The sequence below is a fragment of the Typopeltis vanoorti genome, chromosome 3 (genome assembly GCF_054136105.1).
Source record: "Typopeltis vanoorti isolate ZY-2024b chromosome 3, IOZ_Tvanoo_1.0, whole genome shotgun sequence".
Classification (NCBI taxonomy): domain Eukaryota; kingdom Metazoa; phylum Arthropoda; class Arachnida; order Uropygi; family Thelyphonidae; genus Typopeltis; species Typopeltis vanoorti.
In genome coordinates this window covers 23,566,947-23,591,502 of record NC_143551.1, presented here as the reverse complement: position 1 = coordinate 23,591,502, position 24,556 = coordinate 23,566,947, and the positions used below count along the sequence as shown (strand labels likewise).

The 24,556-nt window shown below is 35.8% G+C and overlaps 1 non-coding gene across 1 annotated transcript; it reads right to left on the bottom strand.

Moving 5' to 3' along the window:
* Positions 1-20,943: 20,943 nt before the first annotated feature.
* Positions 20,944-21,059, bottom strand: TRNAL-CAA (transfer RNA leucine (anticodon CAA)). Its single transcript has 2 exons — positions 21,022-21,059; positions 20,944-20,989 (listed from the first exon to the last, which is right to left on the bottom strand). It is a non-coding gene; the product is annotated as a tRNA-Leu (tRNA).
* Between the last annotated feature and the right edge of the window lie 3,497 nt (positions 21,060-24,556).

The window sequence follows — 24,556 nt, the reverse complement described above, 5'->3', positions numbered from 1 at the left end:
GGACTTTGCTTCTTTAGCGTGCAGCCTTGTTATTCCGTTTTATATTCATGTTTATTCCAAAATTTAATGTTTCGTTATGTTATATTAATATTACATGCGTTTAATTAATTAATTACATAAACATGAGATTCATGCGGCATGAACACTACGCTAACAACTGCAAATTATTATAAGCGGAATCATCTGCTGGGAATTACCTTTTCTCATGAATCACGTTTTCGTCAGATGGCAAATCGAATCCTCATTTCATAGTTATAACAAGAGTGAACACAAAGAGAGAGAGAGAGAGAGAGAGAGAGAGAGAGAGAGATACAATACGCAAAGGAATGTAATTTTATTTTGATAATTTAATCAAACATTGTGGTTTTCATTTCTCTTCTGTTTCTTGATTATAGCTTGATGGTGTCATTCTGACCGTGCTGATGTCTTGATACAAAATTTAACACCAGTGTCCTGTTGCTATAGCAACGCGCCTACTTCGTAGCCTCTTTTCTCATAGACGAAAAGTCTTTTAAAAGAGAACATTAATGGCAAAAAGGGGTGCTGGAGGAGAGGAAGAAAAGGTCGTCTTAGGCGACGAAAATGAGCAGGGGTTCATGAAAAATTTAAACAATGGAGAATAAGTAAACAGCACGTGGATACACAAAACCGGAAATGCGTGTCTTACCTACATTCAACTCCGAATATCAGTTAAATAATCGAACCGCATTGCTAATAATCGTAGAGCTATTCATATAGTTATTTACTGAGTATTCCATATGTGATACGAAACTTGTCAGTTCCCCCCCCCCCCCAAAGGGGGGAAACGTGGCCAAACAAAAAAAAAGTTATCGTTTATTGCCAATTTATTTATTCATTCACACCCCACTTGCATATTTAGTATCATTTGCTTTTAAATTTCGTGGCAGCATAGCAAATGAAACGCTAATTACTTAATCCATTAGGAAACAACCAAATAAATAAACAGCATCAATAAAACCTAAAGTAGCCAGTGGAAACGCACTGTAATTACTGTGCAGAAGCGGGAAACTAATGTTGACATGGAAACTCTTCAGGAAAGATGTAATCACATTAGTCTTACTCGACATCGAAAAAGGAAAGTTTTTATATTTTCAACTGCAACAAGAATTGACACATTTTACTGCATTGTTTTTTTTTTATTTTGCAAAATTTGAATAACTGAGTTGCTCAATTAAAAGGTGAAGCCTGTTGAAATTTACTGTCATGTCTAAAAATAATAACTCATGCCAAATTTGAATCAAATATGATGAACAAAAATGAAATCAAATTTTTACAAAGACAAATTACATGGAAATTATTTTATATTTTAAAAATGCACACTTCCAGACAACACACTACACCCTTTTCAAGTTTACGCCAATTAGAACCAACTTTCAGTTTAAGTTTCTTTTTAAATTTCCGAAACTTATTTTTATTGTTGTCAATATGCTGAATTTTTGAGCGCAGCTCATTGTTGGAAATATTATTCGATTTCAGATCTCGAGTTTTGCTTTATTTCACCTGCACGTGATATTCAGTCATTGTTGGGTAACATACGGTGTGAGGACAGCTGATATGTTTTTTTTTTTCTTCTGAAAAAGGGACTGCTGTAATAAAATATTTTCTGAATAAGGAAGAGGATAATGGTATCATAATGTCATGAAGGCACAGCGATGGTCAGGAATCAGGGTTAGCATATTTGCTCAATGAGCGAGATTGAATATACTGTAGTGCTCAGGCAAATTAAAATTCTTCCACGCTATTCAAAATACTATTCAATCCACGATAATGTGGATTGAATAGCCCCATGTTTCCACAGTAGTCATTGCATGCAAGAGAAATTACCAATGACTAGATGGATAATCAGCTTCATGGGAATTGGTAGAAGAGAGACCTATTCCTTTCTTAATTCAAAAAACATTTCCCGATCCCTTTTTCCTCTCATCAAATGACTTTTTATAATGCTTCCAAGATTGAACATTGCATTTATTAGAAGCCACCATTACTTTAAATGACTGTAAGTTTTAAAAAGTTATTTTTATTTAGATGCCCTGGATTTTATTTAACTATTATAATTATTCCATATGAAGAAATAAATGTCACAACAGAATTCTAACACAGGTGAGGACACCTGGTGGATTCTAGTAGAACTAAGAATCGATTAGCAGAGAGAATGGAATGGAATTATCTCATAGAGATAACCCTTGCATTAGCAAAATCCTCCGATATTTTTTTAATTTTTTGAAGTTATGTATGATTGAAGAGCTCGTTGTTGACATCTTCCCCAGGTACACATTAAGAGGGACATTTATGTTCTTCCTCTGTGCGTGGCTCTGCTTATCGAAATGACGTATAACGCGTTTAATTAATCAATGTCATGTGTTGTCACCAGTTGGTGGAACAACAAGAGAGATACTGACAACGATACTGATGACGTCACAAACATCGTCCTTTTGTTGGTGTAGGCAAAAACAGACAAGAATGGATGTTTGCAATTGGAAACTATTTTCTGCTGGCTGTCATTAAACCGAAATTAATTTCTCATTTTAGCAAGGAAATCGAGTAGTTCCTGTAGAAATAATTAATTTCGTCGAGTGAGTTAACATTTAAAGGAGCAAAAATAGAAGTAAACTGAATGATGACAGTGAAAGGTTACCATAGAAATACTAATGGACTCGACATAAAAGAAGATGATTTAAGAGGAAACACCAGCCGAATTAATGAAATTTTTAAGTTCTTTTGGCAATAGTGAAACTGGAAATTTCATCGGAACTCCTTTCCTGCTTTACAATTGCATAAATCAGGTTCACTAAACCTATTTCATGGTAATAGAGTTCAAATAGATAATACGAGTAAATAGAATGAGAGAGAGAGAGAGAGAGAGAGAGAGAGTTTAACATTCTTAACATATTAGACATGAATTTCTTTTCTTGGTTTCTGTTTAAGTGCACAGTAAATGAGAAACTAATCGATTGTTCAAATAATCGCGAGACAATCTTTACCCCTTTTCTATAAAGTTTATTTCTTTAATATTTTTCTTTGAATTAAAAGCTAGTAGTCCTTCTGGGTCGAAAGGTCGTGTCAATGCAATGGATATTTTTGAAGTTTGGTATAATTATGATCATTCCTAAGAGTATTCTTGCCATAAAGCACCAAACCATGTTTCCGGACGAGTAGCTGTTAAATTACTATCATGATATTAAGGAGTATCACTCCGCGCTATGCTCGTATATTAAGATTTTCGCTACAGTAACGAAAGCTGGGACAGAATTGTGCAAATTGTGCAAAACGTTTCATACCCAATACAATTTGCTGTATTCATTAACAAGTGAACTTATGTGGTTCCAGTGAAAATACTCTTTCATTGTGCACGGAGGTTTTCCTTTCATTAAAGAATGAAATTTTTGCTTCTTTAAAAAAGGAGCGAGTGTAGCTCTCACTTCTGGGAAAGAATAGAAAACTTCTCGTATAATTAATATTGGCTTAATTTAAACGCTCTCAAAGCGATTTGCTGATAAGATGGCCTAATTCTCCTGTTGTCTTTTACAGACGCTGGTCTTTCAAAGATAAGATATTCCCCACAACAGTACACCCTTGCCACCAGGCTGCGCTATTGCTACTTAGCAGGAAGAGTCCTCATGTTGTTACCACCATATTCCAGTTCCGCCATCAATATTATATTATTCAGTACAAACCGGAACAATTTAGACAGGAGATATTTTTCCATTCGCTACTTACGAACGTGTTGATGATCACGTGCCTACTTAATGTACGTCTTCTTGTTTTTATCTGACAGCAGTGGGAGCCGGGATGGTCGTCTGCTCCTCCAACCGCATCTACTGAGAGCGTGCGACGAACTGTACGCTCGGAGATAATGATGTGACAACGATCATTGTACTAATCTGTGATATCATTGGTTGTGGCACTCGTTTTCAAAATCGTTGCCACTCTTCTCTTACCTCGGGTATGAGTAATCTGTTTCCATCCGCTGTCTGTGAAAGACCACAATAGCAAACGATTGTGAGATACTGCCACCAGAAAGTCTGCCAGCAACAATGATATCTTGTTCAAATAACTTAAGTGACACATTTTATAGCTGTCGTGAATGAAACATAAAATCAAAAACCGTCGGATGCCTTTCTATCCGATTTATATAGCAAACTGCAGTCAAGTGCCGAAGGTCTTCCGGAACAACTATTCCGGAAGACTTTCGGACACGTGAAAGGGCAAATGTTCCTAATAAAGCGGCAACTCGGTGTACATAAAATTATATTTAATCCACAGTCAAAACAGAAAATATTGTAATCTTCTGACCTCTCCTATTATTTTCAGAAAATTCTACGACTTTAAAATATTTCGAGATCGTCTTCGAAATCCCGCTTATTTCGGTTATGATATTAAACATTTTTATCATTTTACCAAATCAAAATTAATTAACGCATCTAATTCTTCTAATGTAAGCACTAATAACTTGAGACAGTCGCTATTAAATGCACACATTCGACTATTTAACACTTTCATTGCCAAGCTGAAAATTGGATTTCGTGTGGTGGGCAATTTTTTTAATTTTTATATTTAGTTAACGACGTCCACGAGATAACGCGTGATCGGCCGTTTGGTGAGAACTCGCATTGCGTGATCGCGCGATATCGTTCATTGCCAAGCTGAAAATGGGAATTTCGTGTGGCGGCCAAATTTTTTTTTTATTTTTTTTATTTAGTTAGCGACGTCAACGCGATAACGCGTGATCGGCCGCTCGGTGAGAACTCGCATCGCGCGATATCGCGTGATTGGCAATGAACGTGTTAAGCAACGGTTGTCAGGTACAGATCTTGTTTCTTTGTTCACAGTTTTTGATAAATTCTTTTCTGAACCAAAAAGATCAACAGAAGGTCTCAGACATTCTTCTAGTACACTGAAAAGAAAATACAAAATACAAAAAGGAATACAAGTTATACGTAAAAACAGTTTAAGCTCATGACTGGTTTTTCATCTTGTTAATCCCAGGAATGAAGAATAACGAATCGCAATACTCGAAATACTTAATAATAAAAAGTTGATATTTATATTTCATGACACAGCTCATTCTATTGCTCTTCGAAGAACCATTATTAGACCTCCTGCTTGATAAATATCTAATATCTTTTACATTTTGCCACTATCACTCACTTATCAACTCACAGTTCACTTGAGACCGACTCGAATTCTCCAATGAATTTTCTAATGCTCCATGACATCACGGCAGTCGCGATAAGTGTCAATCACAGAAATGCATTCTGATGATAATTTAAACTCTCCCTCGGAAAAGATGTTATCGAAGAGTGAGCACATTCTGAGAGTAGGTTATCGAAGTTCTGTATTTTATAAGACCTTTTTTATTACATTATTTTAGGGCTTAGATAATTAGAGGCTTAATTTCGTTAAACAAGTACAACAAAGAAACAAAGCATTGTTGATGAGCTTTGTTCTAAACGTTTATTAGAAAATATTGAATTTTAATATCTCCAGCACGTGCACAAAGCTGTAGAATTTGTTGACTTTGTAAATTTCACGAGCGAAATCGTAATAACCTGGCACGTGCTTTACTATTTATCAATACAAACATTGTTGAATTCTAATTCAACAATGTTTGTAAATAATAAAAAGACAGCAGAAGATTAATTGTTGCAATCATTTTAAAAGTGACCTTTTCTATTACTTATAGTATGTTACTGTCAAAGTGAATAGATTTAAATTTTAAATTCTTGTTGGCATACGTGGCAACAATCACCTGATAAATTTTAATCTGATGAATCTGATGAACAATCTCTGATGAATTTTAATGTATAAAATATTCAGTACGAATTACGATTTGTTTCCTGTACGGTATTCCTAACAGACACGCGATTTAAAAGTGGGAAGTAACGGGAAGAAACGAACAGCAACCAAAACACGCTTTATAGGATGGGTATTTTTAGTTTCGAAATAATACCTTTTATGGTCACAATTGATTGGAATTAAACTCAAGGTCTTAGGAAAATATCTTTCCATTTTTTTTGCAGTAAGTAAGTTCTCTTTAAGTATCTGGCACAGTCATTTTTTTCTTTTTTGTGTTAAATCAAGTAAATAACACTGAGTAAAGTCCACTTCCCTCCTACACTCAAGAGATATGCAAATCACTTTCCCTTCTTAATCTAATTTAAAAACCTAATAAACTGATGACGGCAGCCATACGTACATTAAAGTAATTTCTCTTACATTTTTATTTTCTCATCCCGCCTCTCCCCCCCATCCCCCACCCGAGCGTTTAATCCTTGCAAGCAGCCAGTGAGTTGATAATGAGATGGGAAGTGACCGATGAGCGTGTCTCAGAAAGCAGAAGTTGTTGACTTTTTTTTTCCCTATCTTCACAATTAAAATGCATGAGTAGACTGGAAATGGGCTCTTTTTATAGTGATGCAAATCCCGTAAATTAAATTATGGTGCTGGAAGAAATGTAAGGGACACGGCATAAACAATTTCATGGAGGTAGTTCAAAGTAAGCATAGCTTGTTGTTTGTTGCAGTGTTGGTCTGTCTGAAAATTGTTCTTACAGACCAACAACGTAGTTCAAAGTTTTTTCCCACTTGGTTAGACTATAATAAATTTAGTTTAATCCTTTATCCAAGTGTAAACAAACAAAGTTTGCGCCTGAAGTATCTTCAGGACTGACGCAATTCGTGGTAAAGTTGTACCAAGTTCTCATCAATACACCAAACTTGGTATCACCACTTCTGGGTCTGGCTCCCACTGACGAGACCTCAATAAAGGTCGAAACCGGTCTGGGTAGTGGCCCTTCCCTTAATGCATAGTATTATACATGTCTGCAAGGAGATGTGCTTTGCATTATGGGAGATACAGAGACAAGGAGTGATGAGAGCTTGATTCACCTTTACCACGAGTTGCCTCAGTCCTGAAGATACTCCATTCGCAAACTTTGTTTGCTTACACTTGGATAAAGGATTAAACTAAATTTATTATAACATAGTTCAACGTATGTTTTATGATCAATATTCTTTGCAAAATGAACACGATTCTGTAAGTTTAACTGACATTTTTGCGATTGATTTACATTGGGATAATTCCATTTAGAATCGTTTGCAACAACTGGCTTCTCCTGTTTTGTACTACTCTGTAAAGATAATAAAATATAAATAACATACACTATATCATATAGCATACAAAGTAATCACGAAGGGTACCGACGTTAATTCTTCGCTATTTGTTGCCAACTCGACTGGATTTCTTTATCAGTAGCAGCATCGTCATCATCAGTCGAAACCGGTCAAATGGTTCGATCGATATTTAGCAACAATGATATTTGCTTATAACTAGAGTCGAATATTTTAATATCCTCTTAAATAAATGTTGATTTGCTTGATAAAGTGCTGTACAGAACTGCAATATCCACCAGCGAATTATCTGTTGGACACAAAAGACGTCGGAAGTCTCCTCGAAGCCTTTCGTTCTCAAGCAAGGCCACTCATTTGAATGAAGCGACAGCAAGTCCAAACTGATTTGGGATGTTTCTGCATTCAACACAGCAACATTAATGAAGAAACAGAAGTTTAGTTCGTCAATTAAACGCATTCTTGGAGAATAAGACTTCAAATTAAGGTATATGATCACAATAAGCGAGATTCAAGCAATATGAACACCGCAAATGGTTACGAGCAAAATCATCTGCTGGAAGTTTACCTTTTCTCAAGAATAATGTTTTCGCCAGATGGCACGTTGAATTCCCATTTTCGTAGTTTTAACAAGAGTGAAGAGAAAGAGAGAGAGAGAGATACAAGACGCAAAACGATGTCATTTTATTTCGATAATTTAATTAAAATTGTTTCTTTTTATTTCTCTCCTTTTTCTTGATTTTATCTTGGTGGTGCCATTCGACTGTGCGGAATTAATACAAAGTTTAAGATCGCTTCTCTGTTGCTATAGCAACGCAACTACTTCGTAGCCTCTTTTCTCGTCTTTTAGAAGAGAATATTTTAGTCTCCAAGAGGGGTGCTGGAGGAGAGGAAGAAAAGGCCGTCTTAGGAGAGGAAAAGGAGTTCATGAATAATTTAAACAATGTAGAACAAGTAAACAGCACGTGGGTACACAAAACCGCAAAGCTTGTAAATGTCGTGGCAGCACAGCAAATGAAACGCTAATTACTTAATCCACTAGGAAACAACTAAATAAATAAACAGCATTAATAAAACCTATCGGTAGAAAGTGGAAACGCACAGTAATTACTGTGCACAAGCGGAAAACTAATGTTGACATCGAAACACTTCAGGAAAGATGTAAGCACATTAGTTTTATTGGACATACAAAAAGTAAAGTTTTTATTTTTTCAACTGCAACAAGAATTGACACGTTTTCCTGCATTATTTGTTTTATTTTGCAAAATTTGAATACCTGAGTTGCTCAACTATGAAGTGAAGACTGTTGAAATTTACTTTCAAGTCTAAAAAAATAATAATTCACTCGAAATTTGAATCAGATACGATGAACAAAAATGAAAAATGAAATCTTTACAAAGGCAAATTACATGGAAATTATTTTGTATTTTAAAAATGCGCAATCTCAGACATCTAACTACAACTTTTTCAAATTTACGCCAAATAGAACTAATTTTCGAATCAAAGAAGAAAAGCCAAAACGGCTATTTTTTCTGGCGAGGTTGATAAGTTAAGGGGATAAAAATCCTTTATTGTGTTTCAGCCAGTAAGCGAAACTAAGATCAAAAACTACGATCTGAACGTTGCATGCCGACTAACTGTCGGCGGATCCAAGCGTAAGTGACCACTTGGTAGTGCCACACCACGGCAAGTCGTTGCAAAGGTGGAGCAAGATCCCTCACTATTCTTGATATTTTCTCATAATGTAAAAACACACAGCACCTAGGAGATGTAGTTCTGTTTTACATTATGAGGAAAGGTCACTACCCAGACCGGTTTCAACCTTTTTTGAGGTCTCATCAGTGAGTAGCTAGACCTAGAATATCAGAGTTTAAGTGAAAAGAACTTTCATACTTTTGCTATACGATTGACCGAAATGTGTGTCACTATATTATGTTATAACATATTCTAACTAAGAAGAAAAGCCAAAACGGCTATTTTTTTCTGGCGAGGTTGATAAGTTAAGGGGATAAAATAATGTAAAACGTTATTTTACATCATAATGTAAAACAGTACTACATCTCCTAAGAGCTGTGTGTTTTTACATTATGAGAAAATATCAAGAATAGTGAGGGAACTTGCTCCACCTTTGCAACGACTTGCCGTAGTGTGGCACTACCAAGTGGTCACTTACGCTTGGATCCGCCGACAGTTTGTCGGCATGAAACATTCAGATCGTAGTTTTTGATCTTAGTTTCGCTTACTGGCTGAAAAATAATAAGGGATTTTTATCCCCTTAACTTAATTTTCGAATCTTTTTTATTGTAGTCAACCTGCCGCATTGTTGAGAATAGTATTCGATTTCAGATCTCGACTTTTGCTTTATTTCACCTGCACGTGATATTCAGTCATTGTTGGGTTTCATACGGTGGGGACAGCTGCTATGCATTTTATCTGAAAAGGGATTGCTGTAATAAAATATCTTCTAAGTTAAACAGAGAATAATAGCTTGTCTTGAAAGGCACTGAGCGAATGCAGGGAATAAGGCTTAGAATATATATGCTCACGAGATGTAATTTTTATGAACCAGATTGAATACAGCGCTCACGCATATAACAAAAATATGTGTTTGGTTCCTAACCGCTAGAAATTGAACGAGTGTACGGTGATTTTAGAAGAATTTAAATTCTTCCACGATAATGGATTAAATAACACCCTGTTTTCACAGTAGTCTTTGTATGCAAGAGCAATTGTCAATGATTAGATGGATAATCAGCTTCTTGGGAATTGGCAGCATAGAGACCTGTTCCTTTCTTAATTCAAAAGACATTTCTCGTTTCCTTTCTCTTTCTACCAAATGTTTTTTTTTTCTTGATTAAAATTAAATTACATTACCGTATATCAAATTAATTAGTTTATTTTTTAAAAGTTATATTTATTTAGATGCCCTGGAATTTGTTTAACTATTATAATTATTCCATCTTAAGAAATACATGTCACAACAGAATTCTGACACACTTGAGGACACCTGGTGGATTGTAGTAGAACTAAGAATCAATTAGCAGAGAGAATAGAATAGAATTATCTCATAGATAACCCTTGCTGTGGCAAAAACCGCCGATAGGTTTAATTTTATGAAGTTATGTATAATTGAAGAGCTCGTTGTTGACATCTTCCCCAGGTACGCATTAAAAGGGGCATTTACGTTCTTCCTCCGTGCGTGGCTCTGCTTATCGAAATGACATATCACGTATCTAATTAATCAATGTCATGCGCTGTCACCAGGTGGTGGAACAACAAGAGAGATACTGGCAACAATACCGATGACATCACAAACATTGTCATTTTGTTGGTGTAGGCGAAAACAGACAAGAATACATGTTTGCAATTGGAAACTATTTTCTGCTTACTGTCATTAAACCGAAATTAATTTCTCATTTTAGCAAGGAAATCCGGTTGTCGCTGTAGAAATAATTAATTTCGTGGAGCGAGTTAAAACTGGTGATGCATTGAAAGGAGCAAAAATAGAAGTAAACTGAATGATAACAGTGAAAGGTTACCATACAAATACTAATGGACTCGACATAAAAGAAGATGATTTGAGAGCAGACACCAGCCGAAATTAATGAAATTTTAAGTTCTTTTGGCAATAGTAAAATTGGCAATAGTAAAGATATTGGACATGAATTTCTTTTCTTGGTTTCTGTTTCAACGCACACTAAATAAGAAACTACACACTGTGCTGATTGATTGTTCAGATAATCACGAGACAATCTCTACCTCTTTTCTATAAATTTTTTTCTTAAATATTTTTCTTTGAATTAAAAGTTAATACTCATTCTGGGTCGAAAGGTCATGTTAATTCAATAGAGAGCTTTGAATTTTGGTATAATTATTATCATTCCTAAGATTATTTTTGCCATGAAGCACCAATACATGTTTCCAGACGATTAGCTGTTAAATCAGAGCCTGTGTAGCTCAGTGGATGTGGCGTTTGCACACCACGGCGCTTGGCCGCACGATGGAAGACTTTGTTTCGAGTCTAGTCGGCGACTAGAGGAAATTTTTCTAAGCCTTTTTTCGACCGGTTCCCGAGTTAGTCGATCTCTGGCACGGGCAAGTGGGTTTTTCCTCCCGGAAATTCAAGAAAATCGACCGTAGAACCCACATTATTTCAGACATTGAATATATTGTGTTAGGGTTAGGGACCACAAGATGGCGGCACATTTGAGCGGTCTCTCTTCACTGTGTACCGCTTAATTAGTGATAGCCTTGGGCCATCTATCTCTGATTGGTACCAGTGGAGATTGAACTGCCCACTCAGTCTCCAAAAAGTTAGATAGGGCTAAATGGCCTCGCCTACTCCAGTATACGGAAATAAAAAGGCGTTGGGTGATTTATTTTTTATTTTATTTTATTTATTTATAACTGTTAAATTACCATCATCATATTTATGAGTATTACTCCTCATATATTAAGATTTTCGCTACAGTAACGAAAGCTCGTGAAGAAATATGCAAATGGTTTCATACCCAATACAGTTTTCTGCATTCATTTACAAGTGAACTTGTCTGGTTCTATCGAAAATACTTTTTCAATCTGCATGCAGATTTTTCTTTCATTAAAGATTGAAATTTTTGCTTCTTTGAAAAAGGAGCGAGTCTACATCTGGGTTCTGGATTTGCTGATAAGATGGACAAATTCTCTTGCTGTCTTTTACAGATGCTGGTCTTTCAAAGACAAGATATTCCCCACAACATTACACCCTCGCCACCAGGCTGCGCTGTTGTTACTTGGTAGGAAGGGTTCTCATACTGTTACCACCATATTCCAGTTCTGCCATCAATATTATATTATTCAGTACAAACCGGAACTCTTTAGACAGGAGACATTTTCCCATTCACTACGTACGCACGTGTTGATTATCACGTGCCTACTCAATATATGTCTTCTTGTTTTTATCTTCCAGTATTAGAACCCGCGATGGTCGTCTGCTCCTCCACCTGCATCTGTAACAGCGTGCGACGAACTGTACGCTCCGAGATGATGTTCTGACAACGATTATAGTACTCAGGTGTGATTTCATTGGTTGTGACCCACCTTTTCAAAATCGTTGCCGTTCTTCCCTCACGGCGGGCATGAGTAAGCTGTTTCCATCAGCGGTCTGTGAAAGCCCAGAAGAGTAAACATGTGTGAGATACTGGCACCAGCACGTCTGGCAGCAACAATCATACCATGTTCAAATAACTTAAGTGACACATTTTATCGCTCTGGTAAATGACACCTAAAAACCAGAACCGTCGAATGCCTTTCTATCTGATTTATATAGCAAAAAACAGTCACGTGTCCAAACGTCTTCCAGAACAACTGTTTCGGACGACATTCGTAGACGTGAATGGGGAAATCTTCCTAATAAGGCGGTCACTCAGTGTGTATAACATTATATTTAATCCTCAGTCAAAATAGAAAATATTCTAATCTTCTGACTTCTCCTATTATTTTCTGAAAATTCTATGACTTCATAGTATTTCGAGAGCGCCTTTGAAATCTTGCTTATTTCGATTACGAGATTAAAAATTTATATACTTTTACCAAATCAAAATTAATTAACTCATCCAATTTGCTATTGTAAGCACTAATATCTTGAAGCAGTCGCTATTAAATGATTCTATAAAAACCAAAAATTCCCTTCGCATCATATTTCCTTTTTCAGGTACATTTTGCTGCTTGTTGTTTCTCTAAAATGCGTTTTGAAAATATTTCAAGGCAAATTACAAGAATTGTTGTCTAATCCTTCAATGAATTCCTAGTGTTTCATCAAAATTATTGGCTGATATTCGCGCGCGCGCACGCATGCACGCACGCATGCACGCACGCACACACACACACACACACACACACACACACACACACACACACACACACACACACACACACACACACACACACACACACACACACACACAGACTCAACTATTCAAGAAGAATTGTTAAGTATAAATTTTGTTTCTTTGTTCACAGTTCTTGGCAAATTTTCTGAACCCAGAAAGAACAGAAGGCATCAGACATTCTTCTTCTAGTACACAGAAAGGAAAAATACATTGAAAGTTATACATAAAAACAGTTTAAGCTCATGACTGGTTTTTCATATTGTTAATCCCCAGAATGAAGAATAACGAATCCCAATACTCGAAATACTTAATAATAAAAAAGTTGATATTTATATTTCATGACACAGCCCATTCTACTACTCTTCGCGAAGAACCATTATTAGACCTTCTGCGTGATAAATATCTTATTTCTTCTCTATTTATCGACTGTCACTCACTTATCAAATCACAGTTCAGTTGAAATTGACTTGAATTCTCCAATGAATTTTCCCATGCTCCATGACATCACAGCAGTCCCGATAAGTATCAATCACAGAAATGCATTCTGATGATAATTTAAACTCTGCCTCGGAAAAGATGCTATCGAAGAGTGAGCATGTTCTGAGGGTAGGTTTTCGAAGTCCTGCATTTTATAAGATCTTTTTTTATTACATTATTTTAGGGCTTAGATTATTAGAGGCTTAATTTCATTAAACAAGTACAACAAAGAAACAAAGCATTGTTGATGGTCTTTATTCTAACTAAACGTTTATTATAAAATATTGAATTACAATATCAGTAGTAGTGTAGTCACTTCTAACCAGATCAAGATCAAGATAAGATAAGGAATCGTGACGTGATTGGTTGACGTCATTATGGGCATGGCTTCTTGGGTTTGGAATGTTAGGAATTTCCCCGTGGGCATATGTGTCAATGGCTTCAGTAATGTGTCACTGGCTTCAGTTCTTGTGTTTTGGCTCACGTATGGGATTATGGGTGATGGTAGAGATAAGGATTCGTGTTGTGATTGGTGGGACAGTTTGAACTAGATGAAGATCAAGATACGATAAGGATCGCGACGTCATTTATTATTTGTAAATAAGTGACGTTCTTGTTTTGAATGGAAAGGAAGGTATATTAGAGATAAGGGTTCGTGTTGTGATTGGTGGGACACTTCTGACCAGATCAAGATCAAGTTGAGATAAGGAATCATGACGTGAATGTTTGTTGTTGTTAGTTGTAAATAAGTGACGTTATTGTTTTGAATGGAAAGGAAGATATATTAGAGATAAGGAATCGTGTCGTGATTGGTGGACACTTTAAACAAGATCAAGATCAAGATAAGATAATGAATCGTGACGTGAATGTTTGTTGTTGTCAGATGAAGATCAGTGATGTAATTTGTTAATTGTAAATAAGTGACGTTGTTGTTTTGAATGGAAAGGAAGATATAGTAGTGTATAAGGAATCGAGTCGTGATTGGTCGGACACTTCTAACAAGATCAAGATAAGATTAGGATTCGTGACGTCAATGTTTGTTGTTATTGAGTTTGGAATGATAATTTAATTTAATTTAATTATATGCTATGTCACAAAAACATACAGTTTTTTTTTCTTCTATAGATGGCTGTACTAATTTCCAATACATTTTGGGGTATTTCTTTCGTGTTAAAGGGTGGGAATTCTTAGAGTAAGTCGTGATGGCTACAGTCTTTCGAGGTTTTCTGAATAATTTAATTATATGCACAATAATTTAATTATAATCACTCAAACATACAGTTTTTTTTCTATAGATGGCTGTACTAATTTCCATTACATTTTGGGGTATTTCTTTACTGTTAAAGGTGGGAATTCTTAGAGTAAGTCGTGATGACGGGTGTGATTAGGTTTTCTGAATAATTTAATTATATATACTAATGTAACTCAAACACACTTTTTCCCCCATACTTCATCTGTATTTTCTTCTATATTCATAATCTAATCAAGTTCATATTTTATTCATAATTCATCCAAATATTTTATTTTGTCTAAAGTACAATCTTCAAGTTCAATAAATAATTTTTTTCTTCTATAGATGGTTGTACTAATTTTCCAATACATTTTGGGTATTTCTTTCCTGTTAAAGTGTGGGAATTCTTAGAGAAAGTCGTGATGGCTGTCGTGTATCGAGTTTTTCTGAATAATTAATTATGTACTGGTGTCCCTTAACACGTTCGCTGCCACGCTACTTTGGCATGGTCTGTTCCCCTACGAGAGCAGTTTTACTTCTTCAAGGTCAGTACGATAATCTCGTTTCCGGAGGTAAACGTCCTACGAGTATACTCGTAGTTGGGTTGTACAGCGCATATACGGTCTATGAGAATACACAGTTTTGATGCTAGCCCCACAAGCCAAGCATTTTCACTTCTTCAAGGTCAATACAATAATCTCGTTCCCGGCATTAAGCGTCATACGAGTATACTCGTAGCTGGCTTGTGAAGCAGGTTTACCCACTACGAGTATACTCGTAGTTGGCAGCGAACGTGTTAAACACACACACACACACACACACACACATAGACATACACATTAGACATAAAAATCGCTAATGTATCCATATTGATACTCTAATATATACCCTATGATTATTCTTATGGAAAAAAAAAACTATTCAGTATTAGAATTACGCTTACCAAAAACATACGAGCAGTTGTTATGTTTAAGTTAAAAAAGTACTTACAGCTTTCCAGATGCCTCTTCTAAATACAAATATTCCAAAATAGTTGAATTTTATATCCACAACACAAACACAAAAACCACAAAGAATGAAATTTCTGTAAATACTGTAACCTGAAATAGTTACTTCGTCCTTTAGATTACAGACTGTAGATGCTGTGGTTTCGTCATTTGCAATATCCCCCAGCAAGCGGTTTTCTTCAAAGGGGTCTTTCATGAAAATGACATGAGTCACATCCGTAAATTGTGGTATTGTTCAAAAGGTAGCATTTCCTCAAGTTTGTATTTCCTCAAGCATGTTTTCACATGCTGTTGGATATACTGTTGGTGTGTTTTTATCTTACTTTGTGTAGGGAAAGGTAAAATTTGTATGTGTTATCTGTAGAGTACAAACATTTTTTCTATGCCAAACTTTAAACAAGAGTTAAAGTCACGTTTTTTTGAGTTAATTAGGTGCTTCTCTCTCTCTCTTTCTCTCTCTCTCTCTGTAAAATAACCAACTTCTAGCAGTTCGGATTTTCGATTATGTGAACGATTTGTTTTCAGATAACTCAAATAATGTCAATAGGTAGTATTAGAGAATTTCTAAAATAATCAACACATGGATATTCGTTTTCAACACTTTTTTTTTTCCTGTCCTGGCATTAATTTCACAGCTGTGTTTTTTTTAAATAATTAAACAGAATTGCATTAAGATATAAAGTTTGGATTTAAATATCAAGATCTAATCAGAATAACTGAGTAAAAATTCACTGTGGAAAAACACAACAACAAAAACACACTTCTTGGTTCATTTAAGTTTACAAATGCACATTTTATTTTGATGAAATACTATTTACAATTATATTCACTGAGAAAAATTCGAAACATGTAATTACCTAAAAATATTTCACAATATTTAGTTTAGACTCTTAACATTTTCCAAAGAGTTCAATGAATGAAATTTTTGTTACTCACTGTTTCTTGGCTACATTATATCAAAATAGCTGGTCACGCAAAAGAATTTTTAAATCAGATACCATGGTAATCACACTTCCATACGTTTGATATTGTGTCAGTCTGGAAATGACACCATGCCTCCCTGAACATTCTGTGTATTCCTTTGTCAGCAAATATACACAAACAGTTTTTGTGAAATGTTCGTAAATGTCCCAAAATAAAGAATCTTTATCGAATTGGATAAAATCTTGAAAGTCTAATTTTACCATTGATGAATTTAAATGATTAGCGATAATTTTCCCCATTATACGAACAGATGGTAATTCAGTTTCCAAAAATAGTAAATAATTATCAATGTCGTACATTTTTGGTGAAAATCTCTCAGCTTCTTCACAACTAATAGGAAAAACCTTACTTCCATCAGCTTCTGTATCATCAAGTATTAGTTCCCCATCTTGGCATTTCAGAATATAACACTCACCAAGGTCCACTTCGTAGTCAACTCTTCTTTGCAAGTAGCCGAAGATATCAGACCACTTCCTGCGTAATTTTTCCCAAGTGGTCCTGGATAAATACATCACAATGTACGTGTCTTCTAAAGTAACAATCGGTTTCCATCCTTTTAGAGCTAGGTGAAGAGTTTTGTCTCGTGCTATTTTCCTGAAGAAAGAAAATTTCAATGACTTTTATGGCTCAGCCATTATTTTACTTTACTTTCCTGGATACCAATCACCACACCACAATACGATAACTTCACAGGATGAACGAATTGTTGTAACTGTAAAGACACTTGACTCATTTATTTTTCCTTATAGTACTTTTTACCTGACCCTTAACCCTGACTCTTCCTTCCAAAATGAAACCTTTTGTGCAGATGATTCATGGACATGTTTCTACATGCTGTTGGATAAACCATGACGACAATGATGGATGTGTGTCACCCTGGGAAAATTCCAAGATATCTTATCTCAAAAACATCACCCACAATTCCATAGCCAAACAAAACATGACAACAATGATGTTATGTGTTTAGAAATTTCTGGGGAACATACAGTATGTCTCTATTTCTGTGATATCACAGAGAAAAAAATAAAAAAACGCGTTTTTTTATTTTTTTTTCTAAAAATTTATCATAAAAAACGCGTTTTTTAAATTTTTTTTCCCAAAAAAAGTTATCAGTATCAATTGGAGGTGACATCACTAAAAGATTATACAAATAAATAACGGAAAAACTCACGTAGAAATATTATTTAATAGTATAATTTTCGCCTGTGTGTCACAGGCATCTTCAGGCGAAAATTATACTATTAAATAATATTTCTACGTGAGTTTTTCCGTTATTTATTTGTATAGTTATGTCTACTCACGGTTTACCTCTTTTAAAACTTATCACTAAAAGATATCCGCAAAAGATGAGTTCACTCATCTCCACTAGGCTGAGCAGACATCTTCTGGAGGAGAGGGGAGAGACTAGGGTGATGGGGTTAGGTGGGGGAGCATTGCAGGGAAGACAGCTGTCACCCTCTGTGATATCACAGAAAGAGAGACATATGTTCCCCAGAAAATTCTCTCTCTTTCTCTCAAGAGAGAAAGAGAGAGAGAGAGAGAGAGAGAGAGAGAGAGCTCATTAATTTTGTAAAAAAATTTAATATATGAAGACATACCAAGATTATTAGAAAACATTCACTTAACGCGGATATCAGCAACCACAACACACTTTATAGATCGGGTGTGTTTAGTTTTGAACTAATACCATTTTTGGATACATTCGATTGGAATTAAAGTCAAGGTCATAGAACAATATCTTTCCATATTCTGCAATAACAACAAACGTTTTTCTAACGAGAGGAATTCCTGTTTAATTTTTCATCAGCAGTTTTAAAAGTAGCTTCATGGAGTCCTCCTTAAGTTTCTAGCACAGTTTTTCTTCTTTTTCGTGCCTTAAATCAAGTAAATAACACTCAGTAAAGTCCACTCCTCTCCTATACTAAATAGATATGCAAATCATTTTTCCATTCTTAATCTAATTTAAAAACCTAATAACCTGATGAAGGGAGCTATACTTACATTAAAATAACTTCTCTTACATTTTTATTTTCCCATCCTGCCCTCCCCTCCCCTCCATCCGAACGTTTAATCCTTGCGAGCAGCCATTGAGTTGATAATGAGATGGGAGGTGACCGATGAGCATGTCTTGGAAACAGAAGTTGTTGACTTTTTTTTCCTACCATCACAATTAAAATGCATGAGTAGACTGGAAAGGGGCTCTTTTTACGGAGATACGAATCCCCAAATTAAATTATCACGCCGGAAGAAATGTAAGGCACACGGCATAAATAATTTCATGGAGATAGTTCAAAGTAAGCATAGTTTGTTGTTTTTTGAGATGTTGGTCTGTCAGAAAATTCTGTAGTTTGTCCAAACAAGGAATTTCTGACGTAAATGTAAACGATGCAATGTAAAGAACTTTGCCTTACAATGTTGAAAACTTTGCAGTGCATTTCCGCAACAAAAACAGCTAATTAAATTATGGGGAGATTATCAGAAATTTTGCAGAAAATATTTTTTTGGTTCTCAAAACACTTAAACCAGGGGTCTTCAAAGCATGGTCCGCGTGCCCCAGGTGGCCCGCGAAGCTCTTTGCTCTGGCCGCCGGCCATTTTGAAAAATAACTACTTAACATTAAAACGCGATTAAATAAAAAATTATTTCAATGACTCCCGTGGGCCACTGAGTTATACTGCGGTATTTAGAATTGTAAGATGCTTTCCAGATTCACAAGGAACGCTGTGTATTAGATACTTTACATAAAATCGCATAAAAATAAATATTAAATAAACATGCTTCTTCAGCCATCTACCAGCGCCAAGCGATAAAGTACTAGTACTAACGTCGCAGGTAGAAGGTTGAAGCAGTAATTCGTTCGAGTACACTGTCTAGTGCCTTCCAGATACATCTTGAAGGTTCTCGATACTTCATTATTTTCATGTAAATACAAAAGGATCTCATCCACAGTCAGTCGAGAACAGTGTGATATTCGTGTATAAGCGCACGCAGGTTCGTCGTGTCAGCCAGACCCTATTGTGGTTTTATATTGCCAGATGTTTTTCATTAGTGTGCGATAATAACCGTTACACGGCCATTTTGGATAATTTTTTGGGTACACCTTCCATTACTATGGCGTCTACGAATAAAATGCGTAAATCAAGTGATTCTTGTTGGGATTTTAATGAAAAGTGGAACCAATTTGTACTTTTTTGTACCGATCCGCGATAAGCCAGTGTGTTTAATTTGTCGTGAGTCAGTGTCAGTATCAAAAGAATGCAATATAAAACGACACTATGAGACAAAGCATGAGTTCAATTTCGATCACCTTCAAAGGTGTCAAAAAAGTCTTAACTGATTTTCAGCTTCTCGCCCAGTCCAGCTGTTTGTCTCTTAATGAATACGCTACAAAATTAGCCGTGTTACGAAGTGAGTTCGAAGAGAGATTTAGTGATTTCTGTAACCAACAGTTTTCTTTAGATTTATTTTCAATGCCATCCAATGTCAATACTGTCGAAATGCCAGGCTCAGTACAAATGGAGCAGCTTGAACTCCAAAAGAACTCTTCTTTGAGAGAAAAATTATTCAATGTGCCCTTGCTTACATTTTACAAAGGTTACATTTCTGAGGAGCATTCCCTAATCTTCGCCGGCATGCTTTGAAAATGTGCGCTTTGTTAGAAAGCACATACTTATGTGAGCAGTTCTTCTCTAGAATGAAGCATGTGAAGTCCAAGACAAGAACTCAGATTACGGACCAACATCTCGAGAATACTCCGCGCATAGCGACTTCCAACATTCTCGCCAACATCGACAAGCTGGTCAAGGAAAAATATTGCCAAGTTGCCTATTGGCATTGTAAAAAATGAATGTTTTCTTCATTGAATTATCTTTTTTTCAAGTATTGATTGTCATTTTCAAGTATTACTTATCATGAACCAGACTTCTACCTACGCTCTTAAAGCTGAGTTTGTTTATTTTTATAGGATTTTATGTAAAGTATCAAATGCACAGCGTTCCTTGCTAATCTGGAAAGCGTCTTACAAATCTAAATATACCCGCGGGCTTCATTGAAATTTTTAATATGGCCCGCGCTCTGAAAGGTTGAAGACCCCTGACTTAAACCTAAATTTTGTCATGTAATCTGGAAAGAATTTGTCATCTATAAAATTAAAACTTGAAATTTACATTTAAAACTCGAATTTTAAAACTTAACTCTTAATCATAACAAATGAGAAAAAAATGCTATGTCAGGAGTGGGATTCGAACCCACGCCCACATTCGTGGACCAGAATTCACAATCGAGTTACACGAAAGGAAATTATCCTTGAGTCTGGCGCCTTAGACCGCTCGGCCATCCTGACAACGCATTACTGTTGCTATGGAAAATAATATAATTCATTGGTAGCCATGAATTCTATCACGACTAAATTCACGAATAAAATCACATAAGGACAATACCATTTGTATTTACGATTTTTCAAATATACACGGAAGAAATCGATTACTCACTAATCCAAAGTTTAAAATACATGGTTGTGATTTTAACATTTTAAAAGAAATTATCAGGCTGCGATGTGATCCCTGCCGAAAAGACAGATGATCAGGAGAAAAAAAAACAAGGCTTTTCGAATCGAAATATATCCTAATGCAGTGAGGTTTATATTCCTGTGTAGTCATAGTTACGAGACTTGCCCTTTTTCATATTTGAAAAAAAAAAAAAAACGATGAAAAGCAGCCTTCCATTTTAACGAACGTGAGAAACGATTCTTTAAGATTAGTATTATCCCCCCCCCTCTATTTTGGAAGCTAAAAGGTGACTTAGCATAGCCTTTTCGTTCATTAATAATTAACAAAACGTACATTAAAATAATATATTAATTGTAATCACTGTTAAAGTTATAAGCATTTCTTCAGTATGTTTTAATTATTTCTAATCATGTGCAATTAATATAATTATTAAACTAGCTCCGGCTTGTTTATAAGAAACAAATGAAAAGTAATAAATAATATAAATAAATAAAATATCACGCGCATAAAGAATTACACTTTTCTTCACTTTGGGAAAAGCAATGACAAATATCAAAACGTATCATGCATGTAATCCTTTACACAAATGAGTTATAGGGCATGCATTCCTTTTCATTTTTATGTCACTCCCATCCACGAAACGTTGTAACCCTACAACAGTACATTGGTATCAAGGGTATCTAATAGATTTTTGCTAATTTACAAACGTTCACGTGTGATTCCTGCTAGAATTCGAACCCACGTCATATTGGTCGGAGAGCACAGACGTTAACCACTCTTTTGGTCTTTCAACCAGGCAGGTATTACTTTAAAAACAGCTTTGTTTATTGAATTAAAATGGATGTTACGTACGCTTCCATATTTTCATGACAAACGCACTTTTCTGTGCGCATATATCAGGAGGCGGAATATTCGATAGATTAAAATATGTCAGGTTAAGACGAGAAAATGGATCCTTCTTGGTATACCAAGTGGTATGGTATATTACGTACGTGGTTAATAAACGGATGTACAAACTAAACGAGTTTTCATCAAGACAGCAGGTCTTCCACATTTAATACGCAAAGATAAATATTGTATCTTGTTCTTTCAGCTTTCTTTCATTCATATTTATATACACAAAAAGTGCTTTTTAGTATATTTAGTTTTACACAATACACAACTTCCCATTAAAGATTTTCTCCTATCTCCCTTTTTCTCTCTTTGAATGTAAGCAAATGCTATTCCTTCAATAAAGGGCATGGTACTGCCAGAGTAATCAGTAAGTGTGGTATTCATCAGTAAGTCATCAGTAAGCTGTCGTGGTAGTGGTTGTGGGCAGTAGATGACGTTGATGAAGGTAATTGGTAGTAGAGGTTCTGTGTAGTAGTGGAGACAGAGAATTGTACAGTAGGTGTGCTCCCACGAAGAGTCTTCGGACTCCTTGGAGGTGCACGAATAATAATAAAGATAATAAAACAAGATTAAATACACAGTGAGGTGTTGTTACAGACCTGGTGGATTACTTGCTATTGACGAAGAAGTGCACCAACAAATAAATATAATGAGCGTGAAAAGAGTAATCATAATGCGGGACTTTAATTATCCGAACATTGATTAGGTAGTAATGAAATCGCATGAAAAGTATGAAACTGAATTTATTGAGCTGTTGCAAGACAACTTCTTCAAGCAGCATGTGACAGAAGGAACCGGAGGTCAACGAGTGTTAGATCTGATTAATATTTATTATTTTGTAACACCTCCAAGGAGTCCAATTACTCATCGAGGGAGGTCATTGACTCCACAACTCTCCATCTCTATCATCCATACCAACGCCATCCACCCCCCCCCACCACCAGAATTTTTTGTCTGTAAACTGCGTGTGTCCTGAAGGTCAATTTGCCTGTAACTATTCTGCCACCGGTTGGCGATAGCGATCATGTGGTACTCACTTGGGAAGTAGCTAAGTTTATATGAATGTTCCATTCAGAAAAGATTACATGCTGAACTACAAAGCAAGAAACTATGACCACCTGAAGGGTGTGCGGGATTCTGTGCCACTGTATCAGTTATTGGATGGAAGGATATCGACAGTGCGTGAGAAGCGTTTTAAAATTACTTAAATGATGCGTTATCAGAATGTGTTCCTAAATTTCGAAGAATAAATATAGTAGGAGTGAAATGAATATGTAATCTAATCAAGCAAGAGATTTGTAAGAAAAAGATGATGTGGAAGGAATATCGTGTGCATAAGAATGATGTCAATGATGATAATTATAAGCGGCAGCCCAGAAGAGTCACAAGTGTTGTATGGAAAGCTAAGTCCGAGTATGAAAAGGAACTGGCTCTACAATTTAAAGCCAGCACAAAATAATTCTATCCTTATGCTGCAAGTAAAAGAAAGAATGAATTTGAAATAAAAACCTGCTGAATGCAGATGGTATGTGAGTGACTGATGCAGAAGCGATTATTCTGCTAATGAGCAGCCTTCTAAAAGCTATCAACCTGGTATATGCAACATACTCATCACTACCTCTACACCATATAAGGAAACTCATGTGGATGAGTAGGAAGTATTAGAGTTGTTGCACAAACTCAATAAGAGTACTGGAATAGGAACTGATGGGATATCAGCACAGATGCTAAATGTGTTCAGCTAAACTGGTTATTCCTTTGACCAGGCTATATATATAATCTGAGTCTCAGAACAGAAGATTCAGCCTGGGAGGTGCAAAAACATGCAGAGACATCCAGAGTAAAAGGGCACATGTGGTACTATAAGGCAGGAGATTTGGAATCAGTACTTCAACTCAGTTCTTTGAAGGTTAATGAGGTCGAAGTCTATGATTGGTTAAGTTATATTGACGCGAATAAGGCTATTGGACAAGATGGAAGTTCGCCACGTGCTATGAAAGAATGCACTAAGGAACTGACACTTCCGTTAACTCGCTTTTTAAGATCTTGGAGAGATTGGTTAGGAATAGAATACAAGATTGGGTGGACAAGAAAAAATTCTGTATAGAGGTCAGCATGGGGTTTGTTAAAGTGAGGTTTTGTTTTACAAATTTGCTTAGATTTTAGAAAAAGGTGACTACCGTCTTACATAGGAGTGATTCATAAACAGTGATGCTTGTGAATTTTACAAAGGCATTTGACAGGCTACCATCTAATAAACTGGCATATAAGTTAAAGAAAATGGGATTGGAAAATCAGTTGGTTGATTGGATAGCAGACTGGCTTTCTAATCGATATCAAACGGTTGTGTATAGAGGTGCCACGTCTCTAAGGGCGAGATTTGCTAGTGGAGTCCCACAGGTTTCTGTTCTAGGGCCATTGCTGTTTAATTTGTTTG